Here is a 15617-nt window from a genome sequence, read left to right on the forward strand (position 1 = left end):
TAATATTTGGCACTCTGCTAAAGAAATCTCCACTTGACGTTGTGTAGAAATGTTGTCTGTAAAGTCGTGTGAGTGGCACCAAATTGCATATCATTTATCAGATTCTACACAACTGTTACTTAAGATGGAAGCACTTTTCTCTAGCAAGGGGAACATTTAGTCACAAAATACTACCCACGCACAACACTGACGTATGTCTCCTATTAAAATATTTCATGTAAATCGTCCGAAATGATTAGGCTTCATACATTACCAAATAAGAAATTCATATTACGTAACGTGCTGTGAGCACTATTTTTAAAGACTCATTCTGAGTTGAATTCTGTCTTTTAAAGTAGATTCGGGACCTCCGGTGCACATTACAACATTTATGTTTGTTAAAATTCTCGATTCAAAACTGCCGCGGAGATATTTTTGCTAAGATGGCGGAAGACAGATGATAGTCAATTTGTTTATTGCTATTCTCGATTTATGTTATCAAGGTAATATATTTATGCTAGATAAAACTCTTTAAGCCTTTTATCTCTATTCTTTAGCTTTTAAAATCATTTTCAATGATAAATACCGTCATATTTTTTATACCAGCTACTAGTAAACTCCGCTGTAAGTTACTGCGCTGCGCTCCTAATTGCGGAGCTGAAAATTAGCACTTAAAAACATTAGTTAGATTGGATTAGAAATAAATACAAATCCACGTCTAGACAATAGCGACTCTATTTGTCAAATAATAATTAACATTATATAGTTACAGGTTTTATGTTTACAGACCTCACACGTCACACGTCCGAACAATCCATCCGTTAGCACAGGAAGAACAACTGAACCACAATTATCACAGATAACAAAAAAAAAAGATTATAATTGTCGTTGTTTATGAATGTAGTCCTCTCATAATAGTTTTAATTCGCACAGATATTAAATTATTACAGAAATAATGAAATAATTATCGTCATTTTTACACGATACAGCCCTTTCATACGTAATATCGATAATATTTGTTGAAGTTTGTACACTTAGTTCATTTTAATATTTGTGCCTAGGACATAGTGTCGTGGATATTACACCCCCTAAGCAATCTCTACGAGACCCAGAAAGTGGTAGATAGAGGCGACCAGGTAGATGCCTTTTCCCCGACATCCAGAAGGCATTCGATGATTCCGCAGTGCCGCCTAAGAACATAATATGAGCGGTGAAGATAAACTTCTTTGCAAAGATCGTTAATTATAACCTTTCCTCTCGATAACCGGTTTCGATAATCAAAATTACCATATTCGTTATTTGTTGAAATTTATCTTCACGTCAGTAAAATGAAGGTGGTATAGGAACTGTCCGTTAAACACTGAAGTGCCAAAGAAACTGTGATAGGCATGCGTATTCAAATACAGAGATATGTAAACAGGTAGAATACTGCGCTGCGGTCGATAAAAAGTGTCTAGCGCATTGGTTAGATCGGTTACTGCTGCTACAATGACAGGTTATCAAGATTCAAGTGAGTTTGAACGTGATGTTATAGTCAGCGCATGAGCGATGGGAAACAGCATCTCCGAGGTAGAGTACCGTGAATACCAGAAGTCCGGTAAAACATCAAATCTCCGATATCGCTGCGACCGGAAAAAGATCCTGCAAGAAGGGGACTAACAACGACTGAAGCGAATCGTTCAAAGTGACAGAAATGGAACCCTTCCGCAAATTGCTGCAGATTTCAATGCTAGACCACCAGTAAGTGTCAGGGTGCGAACCATTCAACGAAACATCTTCGCTATTGGCTTTCGGAGCCGAAGGCCGACTCGTGTACTCTTGATGACTGCACGACATTTAGCTTTACACCTCGCTTGTGCCCGTCATTACCGACACTGGAGTGTTGATGACTGGAAACATGTTGCTCGGTCGGACGAATCTCGTTACAAATTGTATCGAGAGGATAGACTTGTACGGGTATGGTGACAACCTCATGAATCTATGGACCCTGCATGTCAGCAGGAGAGTATTCAAGCTGGTTGAGACTCTGTAATGGTGTCGGGTGTGTGCAGTTGGAGTGATATGGGACTCCTGACATGTCTAGATACGGGTCTGGCAGGTGACATGTTTGTAAGCATCCTTTCTGATCACCTGCATCCATTCATGTCCATTGTGCATTCCGAGGGACTTGGGCAATTCCAGCAGGACAATGCGACACTTCACACTTCCAGAGCTGCTACAGGGTGGCTCCAGGAACACTCTTCTGAGTTTAAACACTTCCGCTGGCCACCAGACTCCCCAGAAATGAACATTATTGGGAACATCAGGGATGCCTTGCAACGTGCTGTTCAGAAGATATCTGCACCACCTCAGACTCTTACGGATTTATGGACAGCCCTGCAGGATTCATGGTGTCAGTTCCCTGCAGCACTACTTCTGACATCAGTCGAGTCCATGTCACATAGTGTTGCGGCACTTCGCCCTTCAAGGTATTAGGCAGGTGGACTAGTTTCTTTGGATTTTCAGCCCGGTTAAAGTATCTGAATAGCTCCTGTAACACTATTTCCTGAAAAGTATCTGAATGGTTCCTGTAACACTATTTCCTGAATAATCCAAATAGAAACCGTAGTGGTGACTTATTTCTTGTTCAATAAAGATACATATATATCACTACTGCCTTGATCACAATCTGCCCTTAAGATAGACGAAACCTCGCCGTTGTTGCGTAGTCGGAGACTGACTGTGTTATTGGAGTGAATGTTTTCTAGAGAAGAGAACTCAGTATGGCATGCTGAAAGGAGACAAGTCTTCCGACGTCAAAGTAACGTTTGGTGTGCCCAGGGTAGTGTGATAGGACCATTACTTTCCACAAAGTATTTAAATGAGCTAGTAGATAATATAAGAAGTTCCATTAGGTTTTCCGCAGATGCTGTTGTATACAGAGACGTGGTGACTAGAAAACTGTAGCGAAACGCAGGAACGCCGTCATAGTGGCCGAGCGGTTCTAGGAACTACAGTCTGGAGCCGCGCGACCGCTGCGGTTGCAGGTTCGAATCCTGCCTCGGGCATGGATGTGTGTGATGTCCTTAGGGTAGTTAGGTTTAAGTAATTTTAAGTTCTAGGGGCTGATGACCTCAGAAGGTAAGTCCCATAGTGCTCAGAGCCATTTGAACCATTTTTTTGAAACGCAGGAGGACCTGCAGGGGATCAACGCGTGGTGTAGGGAGAGGCAACTGACTATCGGCATAAACAAGCGTAACTCATTACGAATACACAGACAGGAAGACCCGTTATTGAATGACTACACGATTGCAGAACAGTCACTGGAAGCAGTTATTTCCATAAAATATCTAGGAGTGCGCACACGGAGAGATATTAAGTGGAAAGATAACAATAAATTAACTGCGAGTAATAAAAATGCCACACTGAGATTCATTGGAAAAATCCTCGGGGAATGTAGTCCATCAACAAAGAAAGTAGCTTACTAAACACTCCATTGACTAACACTTGGACACTGCTCATCAGCATGGGATCCGTACCACATAGGACAGATAGAGGAAATAGAGAAGATACAAAGAAGAGCAGTGCGAAAGGCAAGGGTTCATTTAGAAAGTGCGAAAGCGTCACTGAAATGATCATCGATCTCCAGTGGCTGACGCACTAAGAGAGACGCTCTGCATCAGGACACGGTTTATTGTTAAATTTTCGAGATCGATGTTAACAGTAGAGTTAACAAATATGTCCAAAATAAAATTTCCATTCTCCAGCGAAGTGTACCCTGTTATGAAACTTTCTGGCACATTGAAATTGTGTGCGGGACTGAGACTCGAAATGGAGACCATTGACTTTCGCGGGCAAGTGCTCTACCGACTATATGGAGTCAAGAAATTAGAGCTATGTGGATGGGTTGTGAGTCCTATTTGGGTTGTTCAGTCGGTAGAGCAGTTCCCCGCGAAAAGCAAGAGCCCCGAGTTCGAGTCTCGATCCGGCACACAGTTTTAATCTCTCAGGAAATTCCAACAAATATTTTGCCTTCTCCTACTCATATATAGCGAAAAGACCATGAAGATAAAACCAGAGGGATTCGAGCGAGCCGGCCGGGGTGGCCGAGCGGCTCTAGGCGCTTCAGTCTGGAACCGCGCGAACGCTACGGTCGCAGGTTCGACTCCTGCCTCGGGCATGGATGTGTGTGATGTCCTTAGGTTAGTTAGGTTTAAGTAGTTCTAAGTTGTAGGGGACTGATGAACTTAGATGTTAAGTCCCATAGCGCTCAGAACCATTTGAATCATTTTTTGATTCGAGCGTACATGAAGGCTTACCGACACACTTTCTTTCCGCGAACTATTCGCGTCTGAAGAAGAAGGGATAAGTGGCAATGGTACACAAAGTACCCTCCGCCACACACCATGTGGTGGCTTGCAGAGTATAGATGTAGATGTGGTCTATGCTTTTTATCGGTACTCATCCATGTCGTTAGTGCACATTTTCTACCTTCGAAATAGGTCGTCGTTTCGAACCTTTCTAACCAATTAGAAGCTTACAAAGAACTTACTTGGTCCATCTTCCACTCATTCGCCTCGTTACGTGATCCGTGCAAATCATTTCCATTACGTTCATGATCACATCTTTAACTCTAGTAGTGTCCCTGAGCCATTTGTTTGTTTTTCTGTCTCATCCAACAGACATATCTGTGTTGTTCACTGAACAATCCACGGTTTTAGAAAGGTTTTCGCGCTGAAAGTTTATGTTTCACTACAATAAGACAAAATGTATTGTACTCGTCCACATTAACATATTCGTGAATAAAACCACAGAGAGTCCCTCCAAGACCACAGTTCGACAGCAGCCTCGGTACTACCGGCACAAGTTGTTTGAGCACGTTCAAAATATCATAAACTTCGACACCCATTTCGCCTCGTGGCTGCTCTAATGCCTTAGGTCTAGGTAACCCCTTCGACCCCTGTAGGTGTGGTCTTGCGACATTCAGGGGTTAGAGCAGTCGCGAGTCTAAATTAGCGTCGAAGTTTCCGACTAGTACTCAGCAAACGTGCGTGTGTGGCATCAAGGGTCTTGTCAAACTGGTGTCGGGGGGAGGGAAGCGGAGGGGTCTTACAGGGACCCTTTGACGTTTTATTCATTTTCATGTATGTGATAATGTAGCCCCACCCCCTATTCACGCCTCCCCCTCCCCCCCCCCCACCCCCCCCCCACCCCCCCCCCCCCCGCCGTGATCGCGGCACAGCAGGATGCGAAACATAAACGCTATGAAACCATAAAACACCTTCCCTGCTTCGGATGAAGTTCAAATTCCATCTAGTGGTTTTGAATGTTTCCTAGTGATCACACCCTGCGTAACAGAACAAAAATTGTCGCAGTGCACTCCTATGGCATTCCAATAGGAGCAGGTATAGTTCAAAGTTGTTGCAGCCGACGTTGTCCTTAGAGTAGCGCTGAAACGCTCAGCGGGTGGTAACGCTGTCGATCGTTGTCAAGAACGTCAACGCACTGAAAATTGTCATTTTCGGCAGCCAATGGAAAGGGTCGATTCATTGACGCCCTATATGCCTTCCCCTGAGGCCCTTTCGTGTCGATTCTGTGCGGCGATCTAACTGACATGTTTCTCTCGTCCACCCACAAGAAAAAGAAAATAAAATGTGATTTCAGCACTGGGTATTGCGGTTCTGGACTTCATCACAGAGGCGGAAAAGCAAGGGATGAAATGTGGGTAAGAGGGAATGTGACGGCATGTCCATCTTATTACACGCCCGCGGCTGCGTTGGGCAGAATTGCGGTGAAATTTGGTGCCGATGTGACATCATCTTGTTCATGTTCAACAACAGAATGGTTCTCATTCTTATTTATACTTTATGCTTCTATTATCCTGAATGGTCTTTAGTATTTTTTACCAACTGAAAAACTGAAGTTAATGACACTGATACTTAATTTTACCGTGCTGACGTTGGACCTCATAGCTCATATCTGAGCTGGGGCCTTTTTTTTCTCTTTTGTCGACACGTTGCTTTTCGAAGTGCCACTGAGCCCGAGGAAAACGTGTGAGGGCCCATGCTCCTGCACCGTTACGAATTTATGCAACTGGATGGAAGACATTTACGGGGTTTAGAAAAATTGATCCTTCAACTTCGTTGAGCAGCGTACAAAGGATACTGTGAGATGGAGGTCCCCACCGGGTAGCATTTACGGAAGACAGGGAATGAATTCAGAGATATGCCACTAGATTTGTTACGGCTAGGCTCGATCAAAATGCGATCATTACGAAAATGCTATGTGAATTTGATTGAAACGGTAGTGAATAAACGTTTATTTTTTTTAGCAACTCTTGACAGTTCGTAAACGTGACTATATTCAAGTAAACTTGCCATTTAAGATGCTTTGCAATCTTGGTTTCGAAAACTCTGTTTAGTTGACAAAAGCATTTCACACCAATGTCATTATATTTATTTCGTGCTCCATCCAGTCTACGTCTTCATCCGCCCTAATTACTAAAAGACGCCATCTACTTCTATATTGTCATTGTTAGCTAATACAGTTTTATTTTCAGTGAATTGATTATTTCTTATTTCAACCTTATTATAATTTATTTTCAGTCCCACTTTCAAACTTCCTCTGTTACATTCCTCTGTTCCAACCGGACCGATCACTGACTGGAAACGGTTATGTTCGGCTACTTGGAAGTCATTTTTGGAAGGTGAATATTAACAGCCGTCAAGCAACGTATAGAATGAATGTTTGACCATCAGGTGCTTTTTTATTTAAAAAACCAAATATCGACCAGTTTCAGTCACAGACCATCTTCATGAATTAGGATTGAAACAGCTTAAGCCACAACATCGCATCTGTCATCACTTAAATACTGGGCACGTCTCATGAATTGCAATATACCACACAGGACTTAGGTAAACAAATAACATGCATAAACATAGCAGTGCTGTATGGTATACTGGAATTCATGACAAGACTACTTATGAGGTGTGGCCATTATTTAAGTAATGAAAGATGTGATTTTGTGGCTTAAACTGTTTCAGCCATAATCCGTCAACATATATGTGGCTGAAACAGGTCGATATTTGGGTTTTAAATTAAAAATAGGTAAATGTCACTGAGCCACCATTATTTGCGATTGGTTTGAAGAATATTCTGGACAAAATAAAAAATAGCGATCAAAGACTGAAATGCCATATTTTTTTATTCTGGACGCTTTGAACGAATGACGTGACCACCCTGACCGCCCGACTTGAGTCCCATCGAACATTTGTGGGACATAATCGACAGATCACTTTGTGCACAAAATCCTGCAGCTGTCGCAACTATTGATGCCTATAAAGGCAGCATTGCTCAATATTTCTGCAGGGGACTTCCATCGACTTGTTGAGACCATGCCACGTCGAGTTGCAGCACTGCCGGCAAAAAGAGGTCCGACTCGATATTAGGAGGTGTCCCACGATTATTGTCTCCTCAGTGTACTGTTGTCTAGCACTTGTGACTTCTAAACAAACACTTATTTCTTACATCAAAGCTGTGCTAGACTGTTTCATGAATATATCACCGCAGCATTTCGTACCATGGTTCTACAGTTGAATCCTGTCTAAATATCTAGGAGTTCACTTGGAAAAAGTATTGATCTCTAACAACGAATGAATCTGGCTGTTTTTAAAATAATAATAATAATAAAAGTTTACGTGAATCACAATTTGAGCAACTTTTGGTGTAACAAATTTTTCTATAGTTTACTTGTTCCTCTGAATTATTTCTATGCTTTCGCTACTTTATCTTCCAACTCAAGGCTTTCACAGCAGTTACGTATTCCCGTAACGCTACCCCTAAACACACACACACGCTACGTTGCTCCTATGGATGCTACAGAATGCTGTGACAGAACTTTGCTGTTAATGTGCACAAATTCCTTGATTTTTGGTCGAAAATGTGTAAAACTGTAGGGTACGGAGCTTTGAGAGTATGCCTGGAGCAAGAGACGTCTTATAGACGCTCTCACTCAATCAGCGCTATTAACAGTCGGCGAACGGCCTGTGGAAATTCGTTGCAAAATGTTAGCAACGTCTAGTATCGTACCATCTACGTGAGCTTCACGTAATAACAAATGTAGCGACTGGTCCTCGTGCTGTCCCCCCAATTTCCGATATCGCAAAGTTTCACAAGCACAAAAGTTTAGAAAAGTGAGGGAACAATCTGGTTGCTGCAAGTGCAAATAGAAATCTGAGTTTCTACCAAAAAAGTGGTGATTATCGAGACTTTTGATCAGCAGTAAATCGTAATTTGTAGCCATGCTGTGTTACATTTTACTAATTTTAGAATTCAATGCTACAGCTAGCGCAAGATTTTTTTTAGAAAATTATCGTTTTAATATTGAGATTAACTGCAGTTTCAGTTCACGACAGTGTATCTGTTTCGAATCCTGCATGCGGTGTACGTTATTCTTTCTAATCCTAGCTCTCAAAAACCATTAACAACCCTTTTACCACTAGAGTTAACGAAATTATTTGTTCGAAACGAGTGTCGGTCCCATAAATTAATTTCCGTAACAAAATAGTACTCGATGTGTACTCGTGTTTTAACCAAATGATAAATTGCCTTTCGCTCCCTGTATCTTACCCCTGATATCTTCAGAATTTCAAAGAGAGTATTCCAGTCGACATTGTCAAAAGGTTTCTCTAAGTCTACAAATGCTGGAAACGTATGTTTGCCTTTTCTTAATCTATCTTCGAAAAGAAATCTTTGGGTCAGTATTGCCTCGCATGTTCTCCCATGTCTCCGGAATCCAAACTGATCTTCCCCGAGGTCGACTTCTACTAGTTTTTCCATATTTCTGAAGAGAATTCGTGTTAGTATTTATTAAAATGATAGTTCGGTAATATTCACGCTTGTCATCATCTGCTTTCATTCTAACTGGAATTATTGTATTCTTCTGAAGTATTTCGCATGTCTGATATACGTTGTACACCAAATAGAAGAGTTCTGTCATGGCTGGCTCTCCCAAGGCTATCAGTAGTTCTGACGGAATATCATATCTTTTTTCGACGTAGGTCTTTCAGGGCTCTGTCAAATTCCTCTGACAGTATCATATCTCCCATCTCAACTTCATCTACGTCCTCTTCCATGTCTATAATATTACCCTTCAAGTTCATCTCCTTTGTATAGACCCCCTATTTACTCCTTGCATCTTTCAGCTTTCCCTTCTTTGCTTAATACTGGTTTTCCATCTGATATTCATACAGTTGCATCTCTTTTCACCATAGGTCTCTAATTTTTCTGTAGACGATCCCTATCTTTCCCCTAGTGAGTGTGCTTGTAGTTCCTTACATTTGTCGTCTAAGTATTCCTCCTTAGCCGTTCTGAACTTCTTGTCAATCTCAGTTTTTAGCCGTTTGTATTCCCATTCAACTGTTTTATTTTCTGCATTTTTATATTTTCTCATTTCATCAGTTAAATTCAATATCTCCTGTTTTATCCAAGTACGTATTTCAACTACACCTTGTCTGTTTAGCTATTTGATCCTCTGCTGCCTTCAGTTTTGCACTCCTCAAAGCTATCCATTTGTCTTCAAATGTATTTCTCACTCCCTTTATAGTCAATTGTTGCCTAATGCTCCCTCTGTAACTCTCAACAAGCTCTAGTGCTTTCAACTTATCCAGGTACCATCTCCTTAATTACTACCTTTCTAGAATTTCTTGAGTTTTAATCTACAGTTCAGAACCAATACATTCTGCTCAGAGTCCAGCTCTGTCCTTGGAAATGTCTTACAATTTGAAATTTGGTTCCGAAATCTCTGTCTTACCATTATGTAATCAATCTGGAACCTTCTGGTGTCTACAGGTCTCCTTAAACTATACACCCCTCTTTCACGATGCTTAAACCAAGTCTTTGCTCTGTGCAAAATTCTACCAGGCGGCTTCCTCTTCCATTCGATTCCCCAGTCCATATTTACCTATAATTTTTTTCCTTCTCCTTTTCCTACTATCGAATTCCAATTCCCCACCACAATTATACTCTCGTCTCCCTTAACTATGTGCATATTTTGTTTTATCTGAATATACATTCCTTGAATGTTTCCATCGGTGGAGCTATTATCTGATTAAAATTACTTGATAATTGACTCTTCGCGCCCTCGAGCTCTCTTCCTTCAATCACTCCCGAACTGGTCACCATTGACAAACTGCCACAACAAGTGGTCAGCTCACTTGGAATTCCTTGTCTGGCTTTTGTTCTTGGTCTGTTTGATTTGCCACTTCTGGGTCTGGCTATATTATTTCACATTTCGTCAGACGTGATAACCAGCCCAAAAACAAAACACACACACAACGAGGAGAACGAAATACGCATGTTTCATACATAGCATTAGCCAAACACTATTGGATCCTTTCGCACAAGACGCGATTCGGCGTCGTATATGGAATTATTATCATCACAGAGATTGGCCTATACTACATAAGCTTCATACGGCATTGCACGAGGCCGATTCTTTTGAAGGCAGCAATTCATCGTTGTAACTGTTTACTTACCAAAATTTATATAACAACGTAACAGGCAGTGGTGTCGTAGCGCAGTGGATAAGTAACAGTTCTGCTGTGCAGAAAGTCGTGATTTCGAATCTCGTCAGCTGGTATAATTTTTTATTATTTGTAAATCTTTATCAAATTGATTTCTGATCCTTATTATTTTCAGATAATCGTTCTAATTGTAATTTCTTATTTTTCATCTTTTGCTCATCATTTTCATCAACGGAATAACCTTTTTATTTGCTCTTATTTCTTCTTCCTATAATTCTCTCTTCGCTTGGTATCTGCCTGTGTCGACTGCAAGCTGTAATCAAGTGCCAGCCAGAAAATCTCATCAGTTGGTGTCGCGTCACCTCGTATAGCCAATTACAGAGTAATTTGAAGTAACCAATGAATGTGAGAAGCTGCAGTATGCTTTTAGTGCTGAAACTGAAATTTTTCTGTCTTTTGTTTTCTTGTAGAGGTGTGTTTTAAGCTGTTGCCATAAACAAAGTGATTGTGGTTAATAGTTCTAACACAGGTCGTTGGCTGCTGTTTTGTTGGTACAGTACGCATCACGAAGCTGTGCTTAAGTTAGGACATGAGCGTAAATTCAGGACTACAAAACGCTTCGTCCGTCGCAGTTCAGTCATTGGTCACATAAAATGAGCTGTGGACATTCTCGGGTTGCCACCATACAAGACGGCTTCCAAAATGTTCCTCGTTACATCAGTTGCATTTCAACACTTGCGAAGTGACCCGCCGTGTTTGCGTGTCACCTTTAATCGAGCGGCATCCAATGTGGCAACACATGTAACCTTCCCGTATATTAAAATTTCCGGTACAAAATTGACTGAGAATTGAAACTAATAAATTTTGGACGTAAGCAGCACTACGTCATGGCCCTGTGAAATCAACCTGAATAAACTAAAAAATTCTTACCTCATAATGATGTCGCCGGATAACGCTGTCTATATATCGGCTCCTGAATGGCACAGATTAGTGCAATGCTGGCCTATCTAGTACTACTGAACAACATTTGTCTGAGATTTTCATTATTAGAAAAAAAACTGACTTCGCTTGTTGACACAGCTGCATAGCTGATCCTCTGATTATTAAACAACACATGACTATGATCTGGGAAAATTTGTAAAATATTTAAATTCAGGTAAATGACTGGTAAAAAGTTATGTTCTGAAAAACCTTATTATTGAAAACATTTCTGCAGGCCATTACACAAAAAAATTGAACATTACAGGTCTGACTTAATCAGTGCTGACAAATCACAAAACGATTGAAACAAATTCATATTAACATCTCAGACAACAGATTTAAGTAAGCGCATGGCGATGAAGAATAATAAAGTTTACCTTACACTACATGGCAATTAACTGCGCTGCACCAGCGGCGACTGCTGTTGCTCTTACATGGCTAGCAATTGTACTGTAGCGGTGAGCTACTACCACTTCTCCATAACCGCGAGCTATTGCGACTGCTCCATAACAACGAACTATTGCGACTGCTCTGTAGGAGCGAGCGATTATTACTGCTGCCGACACTGCTCTGACCTGCGATTCTATTGCAGCAGAGATGTTTTATATAGCAGGCAGCCCGTGAGCAATACATCGAAATTACATTTGCTCCAGTAGGGAACAGTAAACCTCTCATATAATGAACCCCTTACTCACTGTAACGCTCGGTGACAGACAACCACTGTCAAGTTATTTTAATCGGACCAAACTGAGGTGACAAAAGTCATGGGATATCGATATGCACATATATAGATGGCAGTAGTATCGCGCATGCAAGGTCCAAAAGGGTAGTGCACTGGTGGAGCTGTCATTCGTTCTTAGGTGATTCATGTGAAAAGGAGTCCAAATGATTAGACTTTGAACGCGGAAGACACAGGGGACATTCCATTACGGAATGCGTTAGGGAATTTTATATCGACAGTTTACTGAGAATGCCAAGTTTCAGACCTTACCTCTCACCACGGACAATACAGTGCCCGACGGCCTTCAGTTAACGACCGAGAGAGGCGTCTTATGCGTAGAATTGGCAGTGCTAACAGACAAGAACACACCGCTAAATAGCCACTGAAATCAATGCGGGGCGAACTTACCCATTAGGAGAGTGCGGTGAAATTCGTTGTTAACGGGCTACGGCAGCAGACGACCGACTCGAGAGCTTTTGCTAACAGCACGACATCGCCTGCCGAGCCTCCCCTGGGCTCGTGACCATATAGGTTGAACCCTAGACTACTGGAAAACCGTGACCAGACAACTGTAAAACCGTGGCCTCGTCAGGTGAGTCGCGATTTCAGTTAGTAGGAGCTGATGACATGCTTCGAGGTTGGCGCAGACTCCACGAAGCCATGGATCCAAATTGTCAACAAGGCACTGTGCAAGCTGGTGGTGGCTCGATAATGATGTGGGCTGTGTTTACATGGTCCAGCTGAACCGATCATTGACTATCAATCGTTAGTTTTGGATATTTGTAGACCATTATCAGTCATTCATAGATTTCATATTCCCAAACAACAATGGAATTTTTATGGATGAAAGTTTGCCATGTCAGCGGGCCACAATTGTTCGCGATTGGTTTGAAGAACATTCTGGACCATTAGAGTGAACAACATGCTCACCCACATCGCGAGTCATGAACCCCTTGGAACATTTATGGAACATAGTCGAAAGGTCAGCTCGAGCAACACTTCCTGCTCCGGCAGCACTTCCGCAATTATGGACGGCTATAGAGGCAGCATTGATCAGTATTTCTGCAAGGGAGTTCCAACAGCTAGTAGAGTCCTTCCCACGTCGAGTTGATGATGCACTAGGACGGCCAAAAGTAGATCCGACACTATATGCGGAGGTATCCCATGACTTTCATCACCACAATGTACAGTTGGCAAACGAACTTGCAGTAGTATAATGGGCTTCGTGTCTATCTTGGCTACGATAATGCGTTCACTACGCTGTTCATAAGAGCTTTCCCGCGTTCCTATTTTTTTTTTAAGTCTTCGATCTTCTGACTGGTTTGATGCGGCCCGCCACGAATTCCTCTCCTGTGCTAACCTCTTCATCTCAGAGTAGCACTTGCAACCTATGTCTTCAGTTATTCGCTGGATGCATTGCAATCTCTGTCTTCCTCTATAGTTTTTCCCCTCTGCAGTTCCCTCTGGTACCATGGAAATCATTCCCTGATGCCTTAATAGAGGTCCTATCATCCTGTTCACTCTTCTTGTCAGTGTTTACCATATATTCCTTTCCACTCCGATTCTGGGCAGAACCTCCTCGTTCCCTACCTTATCAGTCCACCTAATTTTTAACATTCGTCTATAGCACCACATCTCAAATGCTTCGATTCTCTTCTGTTCCGGTTTTCCCACAGTCCATGTTTCACTGCCATACAATGCTGTGCTCCAAACGTACATTTTCAGAAATTTCTTCCTCAAATTAAGGTCTATGTTTAATACTAGCAAACTTCTCTTGGCCAGGAATGCCTTTGATGTCGCCGTTGCTCCGTTCGACATTGGTTATATTGCTGCCTGGGTAGCAGAATTCCTTAACTTCATATACTTCGTGACCATCAATCCTGGTATTAAGTTTCTCGCTATTCTCATTCCCTCTACTTCTCACCACTTTCGTCTTTCTTCGATTTACTCTCAGTAGATTGTTCATTCCATTCAGCAGATCATGTAATTCTTCTTAACTTTCACTCTGGATAGAAATGTCATAAACGAATCGTATCATTGATATCATTTCACCTTGAAATTTAATTCCATTCCTAAACCTTTTATTTGGTTCTTTGCTTCTTCGATGTACAGACTGAGCAGTATCGAAAAAGACTACATCCCTTTCTTACAGCCGGCCGCGTTGGCCGAGCGGTTCTAGGTGCTTCAGTCTGGAACTGCGTGGCTGATACGGTCGCAGGTTCGAATCCTGCCTCTGGCATGGATGTGTGTGATGTCCTTATGTTAGTTAGGTTCAAGTAGTTCTAAGTTCTAGGGGACTGATGACCTCAGACGTTAAGTCCCATAGTGCTCAGAGCCATTTGAACCAGTCTTACACCCTGTTAAGTGCGAGCACTTCGTTTTTTGTCGTCCACTCTTATCATTCTCTCTGGGGGCTTGTACATATTGTATGTTACCCATATGTCCCTACATCTTACCCCTATTTTCTCAGAATTACCAACATCCTGCACCATTTTACATTGTCGAACGCTTTTTCCAGGTCGACAAATCCTATGAATGTGTCTTCATGTTTTTTAGTGAGCCGCGTGCATTATTAAGCCTGCACGTGGCCAAAAGTCCTGTTCCCTCCTGCCACCTGATTCACTATTAATTACTATGAAGAGACCAAAGAAACTAATACACCTGCCTAATATCGTGTAGGGCCGTCGCGAGTACTCATAAGCGCCGCAACACAATGAGGCATGGACTCGACTAATGTCTGAAGTTGTGCTGGAGGGAATTGACACTATGAATCATGCAGGGGTGTCCATGGAAATATATTTTGGTGGCCAGCGGAAGTGTTCAAGCTGAGAAGAGTGTTCCTGCAGCCAATCTGTCGCAATTCTGGACGTGTGGAGTGTCGCATTGTCCTGCTGGAATTGCCCAAGCCCGTCGGAATGCACAATGGACATGTATGGATGCATGTGATCGGACAGAATGCTTACGTATGTGTCACCTATCAGAGTCGTATCTAGACGTATCAGGGGTCCCATATCACTCCAACAGAACGCCTCACACCATTTCGGTGCCTCCACCAGCTTGAACAGTCCCCTGCTGACATGGCGGGTCCATGGATTCATGAGGCTGTCTCCATACCCGTACATGTGCATCCGCTCGGTACAATTTGAAAAGAGACTCGTCCGACCGAGCAACATGTTTCCAGTCATCAACACTCCAGTGCCGGTGTTGACTGGCATGGACAAGGCAGAAAGCTTTTTGTCGTGCAGTCATCAAGAGTACACGAGTGGGCCTTCGGCTCCGAAAGTCCATATCGAAGATGTTTCGGTGACACTCGTTGGTGACCCAGCTTCGAAATCTGCAGCAATTTGCGTAATGGTTGCACTTCGGCCACGCTGAACGCTTCTCTTCAGTCGTCGTTGGACCCCTTCTTGCAGGATGTTTTCCCCGCTGCAGCT

General features: G+C 42.4%; 1 protein-coding gene across 2 annotated transcripts in view; it reads left to right on the forward strand.

The window, feature by feature from the left end:
* Positions 1-15617, forward strand: part of LOC126416598 (uncharacterized) — a 393195-nt gene that overhangs the window by 259066 nt on the left and 118512 nt on the right. The window lies entirely within an intron of this gene.

Source organism: Schistocerca serialis, chromosome 8, assembly GCF_023864345.2.
Source record: "Schistocerca serialis cubense isolate TAMUIC-IGC-003099 chromosome 8, iqSchSeri2.2, whole genome shotgun sequence".
Lineage (NCBI taxonomy): Eukaryota > Metazoa > Arthropoda > Insecta > Orthoptera > Acrididae > Schistocerca > Schistocerca serialis.